Raw genomic sequence first — 6,303 nt, forward strand, 5'->3', positions numbered from 1 at the left:
TTTCTTCCCTTTTTTCCCTCCTCTTTCATCTTCGAATACCAACTTATCTTTAGCGAATCAAGTTGGATTAAAGTGTGGAATGTCTGGAATGTTACGTAGAGTAAGATTGGTTGAAAATTTGTAAAAATGAAAAAAGGGAAGATTCCAATTTTAATATCAGAGATATTAACGTTCGACTCTTGACTCGTCTTCCTGTGCGATTGGAATGGACGATTAATATAAAGTGAAAAGAAAAAAGTACGTATATTATAAATAATAACGCGATTAATCACATTACAATCACGCGAGCAGCGCGACAGATTTATTGAAATATCAAATACATTCATCAAAATGTATTAGAAGTATGGCTATTGTTTGAAAAAACTGGGAACGTTGGGGAAATAAATAATGGAGGTTATTCAGATCAGAGATTAATTGATAATGCAGCATTAATGTGCATTAAAATGGGGCACGTAACAAGTGATTAATACAACTGAAAGCGGCTGATAATCAATTTTACGATTTGTAATAGTATTTAGGCTGATACGAGACGTATAATCTTTTCACCTATGCAACATAAATCAAGCTTGAATATTTTATGTACGAGGTGACAAACGAGCCTCCTACGTAATCATTCATCGATGAAACTTTTTCTATGGGTGGGACGAGTACACAAGAGACGCGACGAAAAATTTTGATGAAAGTTAACGTCCCTTTTCACCCTGTTAAATTACGTTTAATTATTACGGGCAATGTTTTACGCGAATTCCAGCGGGAAATTGCTACAATATTCAGGCGCCAATTACCCTCGTCGCTGAAATCAGCTTTTCAAATTGATGCATTTCGCTTGTTACAAGACATAAAATTGCTGTAACCGATTTTACGATTATATCGCCCGAATTGCAGAGTCAAGCTGCTTTTGTTTCAACGATAGATCATATTTTTGTAATATAATATTTATAATCGAGAGAAGCTCGTTTTAATATGTATAGTAAATATATACATTCGATTCCAATGTTAATATTGGAAATTTGATAATAATTAATTTTTATAATTTCAATAATTTTCGAGTAATGGAATTCTAAATTTGATATAATATTCTATAATGTATCTCGTTTTCTCTAAATTAATTTTATCTAATATTATCAATTTTATCAAATTGATAATAATGGAAAAATAAATGATTGAATTGAATCAGAAAATTTTCACGATGTATTCTAATGATACCTTTCGCAAACCAACGTAGAACGACACTTCGACTTGAAATGAATTTTCGACAAAACAAATATATTTCGACTGAGGATTTATCTCTTATCATCAAAACATTTCGCGGAACAACGTATCAACATTCCAACGTATGTAAATATTTCTTATTAATAATATTTATATTAAGACACAATTGATGAAATCACGATTCCACGTACTCGAAATAATAACACTCAACCCAGAGGAAATATCCTTCAGCATTGTTATATTCTTCGAATATCAAAAAATACGTATTAAATAAGAATTTCACCGTCGAAGATTCTTCGAATTAAACCACTCAACACAAATACGCCATGCGAAACAGAAGCGTAGGATAATAAGAAGAAAAAGACAGACTCCCTCTGTAAAAAAATTCCTAAAGAAACTGAAAAAAAAAAAAAAAAGAAAGAAAGAATAAGAAAAGAGAAGAGGAACAGTTAACCAGAAGTCGCGATAGACGAGGCGGGGAACCGTCGAAGGGGGGGCAAGAAAGAAACGTCTCCCGTCCCCGTGTCACCGCGCCCAATAACACGCGGGTAATCACGATTTAATGGCTCAATAACGTCTGCCACATCGCCCCGCCACGGACCCACGAAACAATTTATCGGCCCCGCCAGTCAATAAATTCAGCTTTTGAGTTGTATACGGGGCAGCGCGGGCCCCGCTTAAATCTCAAAGCGGACGCATCGAATTCGGTACGACGAATCCGAAAATGACGCGTATAAATTACGCCGGAGATAAATATCCGTTTGGACGGCCGTTCTCCACCGCCATTCTTCTTCCTCGATCTCGCCGCGCCCCCGGATTTATACGCGCCGATCCTCGTCCCAACGCTGGAGGGACGAGGGGCGAGAGTCGATCATTCGCGGGGGTGAAAACGACTTTCATGGGTGTAACCCATTGTTAATCCATTGTTGATCGAGGAGTCGATGTTGGACAGACACAGATTTTTTTTCTCGACGATGCTTTGAATATTTGAATAATTGATTTATCGTTGTTGTGACGTGGTCAGTTTCGTTAATCTTCGTAAAATTATGCAAATACAAATGTAGTGATATTAATTGAAACGGGATGAATGAACGATTAATGTTGAAATAATTATTTTTTTAGAATTTTTGAAAGTATTAGATGTTTGTTAATTAATTCTCGAATCGCTTCGAACAAGGTATAACAAAAATATAACAATCGAACCCTTTGTAAAACACAAGATTTATAACGTGCTTCATTCCATATTTCAATGGCCCTTTGACAACCCGCAAGAAAAACAAACGCAACTGAATGGTTTCCGCATAGTTTCGTCAATGAGGTCTCTATTCTGCGGTGTCTTCCCCCACCCAGGATGGCATGGGGAGATGGTTATTTTTTCGCCAGACTCTACGCCAGAGGTTGCCGTATTTCTATAGCGCCGTTTGTTTGCTCCAGCGAGGGGAGGGGGGAGACTGAAATACGACTTTTCCACGTACACACAACACGTTTGAAAAGATGATTCCCAATATTCTTCCTCCTCTTCTTTTATTTAACTTTCCAACTTTTATTCCGTTCGATTTCATCCGCGTTACATTTTTCCGCGTTATCGATAAAAGGACATAATTTATGGCGAAACGTTATCCGGCCAGTGTCGGGAATGCTACATTATTCAAACGTGTCCCAAATACCGTTGTCACATCCTATTCTGAAAACTGTTTCAATATTTGCATCGTTCCCCACGGACGAATCTTTAATATCGCTGTTGAATCTTAATTATTTGCTTGTATACGCATATAATCTATAAATTTCACGAAAATTTCGTGAATTTCGTTCAATCAATTTTTACAATTTTATTTCAATGATTTTAATGATAACTGGGTTTAAAGTTTATTCGATCGAACAAAATTGAAACTTCTATGTTTAATCGAAAATTATTTATACGAGATAAATAATCGTATTAGTGGTGTCGAAGAGATCGATATCGTAATAAATTAAATATACAATTAAAATGTTAAGTTTCTTTCGCCATTTTCCTCGGACGTGCTTTTAAAATTTACATCCAACGAAAATGGGATCGGCCGTTGGAGAAAGATTCGACGATGAAAGTTTGTTTCCAACGCTTGGCTGTCATCAATCATTAAAATTAGCGCGTAACACCTCACGCGGAACACACTTTTCACCATTACCCACCAGATACACGGTACGCTTTTCGACACGCGGATGTAATTTCATTGAAACCACGTGCGCGAAACGATGTTTATAAAGCGTGATTCACAGCGTATTTCACGCGTTACGTTCATATCCCGCGTTATTTTACGACGGTAACAGTCTACTAAGTGAACACCGGGGCGGTTCGTTAAAATCCAAGGCGAATATAAACCGGCGTTACAATGGCGGCCGTTTCGTTCGAACGGAACACGAAACGAACGGCGGGTCATTGGCGGTGGAGAATCATTAACAGCTGTCGCCAGTTTCGATATTCGCCGGTTGGAAAATGCCAATTTCTTGCTTCTATTTTACGGCCCAAGTTGATACGAAAATCGTAAAAAAATCTTCAATAACGTATTTATTAACTTGACAGAACGTTCACGCACAAAGACGAATATATATATATATTCAGAGTCAGAGTGATTTTGATACTATTTTCTTCTCCATTGAGAACATCTCAGTCGAATATGCGTCCAATTCATTCCAGAATTTACAACTTTTTGCTTTCAATTAAATATCGAAGTCTCTTCTTAAGTTTCCTTGGATATTTGCAAAAAATCGCTACAATTTTACAGAATTCTTCGTTTCTCATATTTTCATGCGTCCATGAATTGCATCATTAATGATTCTTAGACAAGAAACCATTGTAAAAGAGAAACGAACTGTAACTGTAAAAGGCAGGATGCACTTGTCCAAATAAAATGGACACTGTAATAAAAGCGACGTGCACGTACGCGTATCTATCCAACCGCGTTACAAAGTCAAATCGACTGACAGCTGATAAGTTTGCTGAAACTATTTGCAAATGATTATGCGTGGACAACGAGCGAGATCGGATTCGGCAACACGATCATTTCATCGAATGAAATGCGAAGGACCAGCTATGCGTGTTCCATGTACAGTTTTGACAATGATGATGTGTTCATGCAAATTTAATTTGTTCTTTCATTTAAGATATTTACGTAACGAGAGATCGCCAATTATTTTGTTTCAATTTAACACGCATTGAATTCACGGAATGCAAAGAAATTATTTAAAATAAATCAATCTATAAGAGGCCTAAACAAGCAGATCTCTATTCAAGTTCTCCGTTTCTCTGCTTTCGTTCGTCGAAATTTCAATTTGCACGAACATCCGTACATTATAATGGAATACAGGTGACTTTTGGAATATCATCGAAACGAGGAATCGCGTATAAACGCGTCTAAAAATTGTTTAACGAGTATGATGAAATTTTTATAAATGCCGGTGAAACGTGATAACTATCGGCAGATTAAATAGATTGAAACAGAAATTGGAATGTGTATCTTTGGTTAGAGATGTTATCGGTCGTGACAGTGGTATGTATCATTTCTACTTTCTATCTGTGGGCACCGATAGCGGTGAATAACATCGTTATGAGCAATATCTTGTTGCATTCGCATAACCTAGTATCGTGTGCACGGATGATGGATCGATAAGATTTATACCGCGAAAATAAATCTCTCTCCCTTTTTTTCCTTTCCTTTCTTTTTCTTCTAAACTACGATTCATTTCATTGGTCGAAACTCGTATTTCGACAAGTTTGAATTTTATTCCCACTTGGCTTTTGATCATTATATGTTTCCCAACGAATATCCAAAAATATCGAAATGAAAATTGAACACTTTTATTAATGGAAGAAGGCGGACATTCGACATTGTTTCGAACTTTGTTCGTTGATATCGATCAATGGTAAATCCATTTATCTCGAGGACTTCGCCTCGGTTCGGATCGCATTCTGCTAGTTCACATGAGAAATTAACTGGCAATGGTTCGCGGCTACAGCGAACAGTGCAATTCGTTGGGTGCAATTTATGAGCTGACAGTAACAAGGGGCGACTTGTTCGGCTGACTATCGCATGATTCTTGAATGGTAATCGGTTGACAGAGGCGTAAATTTTGACAGGCATTAAGTCGATTTTGCCTCCTTTGGATCCCCGATTTCGAATAATTGTGAATGTAACCGATGTTGGTGCCAATTTATCGAAGCAAAGCGAAAGTGTTTCCGATGAATGGAAAATTTTTTAAAAAAATTTTTCAACGATAGAAGAATTTTTCAATTATTTTATTATTATACGTTATTTCGTCGTCAAATACCGGATTTCACTGGATCGATTTAGATCAACTATCTTAAAAACTCCTTAATGTCCCTGAAACAGAGCACCCAAGGGTGAATTTAGTCACCCAAGAACTCTCTCGACTGTCACAACCATAAATTCTACCTCATCTAGAAGTGACGCATCGCAGGAAAACTTCGACTCTAACCAAATGTCTCTCTAACCCCTCGTATAAATTACCCTCAGAATCTTCTAATTTCATCGAGGACGTAAAATATATCCTACAATTTTTCTTCAATTTTAACTGCTTTTATTTAAATCCACAATTTTAATCCTTTCTCTTTTCATATATAACCTTCCCTTACGATCAAATGTAAAGTCACTTTATCATCGATCAATCTTTGTATTAATTTCAACAAATCGATGTTTCGATTTACAACGATCCTCCTTTTCTTTCTTTTCAAATCTTCTCTTCAAAAAATCTTCTCAATCAGACGATATTCGATACGACCATCCATATTCAAAGTTTTCACCGATTTCTCGTTATTGTAAAATGGTTGCAAGCATTGCTTCTTCCCCTTTCGTGATCAACGATTTCCGAGGAAGGAAAGAGGTGAAAGAATCCCAATACCTGGGATAAATTACTGTCTCAGCGTGTAACGTTGGCGTCGGTTTAGCGACGGGCAATAGTGAGTTACGCGCCGTTTACGTCCCGTAAAGCTTGGCCAGAACTCGGCATTTGTCGCGCCGCGATGCCGGCATGTGGCGGCCCGTTTCATTTGCCGCCGATAAAAACCACCCTTACCCGTTATCGTGATCATCGTCC

The 6,303-nt window shown here is 37.3% G+C and overlaps 1 protein-coding gene across 1 annotated transcript in view; it reads right to left on the reverse strand.

Moving 5' to 3' along the window:
• Window positions 1-6,303, reverse strand: part of LOC102677150 (mannosyl-oligosaccharide alpha-1,2-mannosidase IA-like) — a 191,985-nt gene that overhangs the window by 6,814 nt on the left and 178,868 nt on the right. The window lies entirely within an intron of this gene.

The sequence above is a fragment of the Apis dorsata genome, unplaced genomic scaffold (assembly GCF_000469605.1).
Source record: "Apis dorsata unplaced genomic scaffold, Apis dorsata 1.3 scaffold_104, whole genome shotgun sequence".
NCBI classification, from domain to species: Eukaryota; Metazoa; Arthropoda; class Insecta; order Hymenoptera; family Apidae; genus Apis; species Apis dorsata.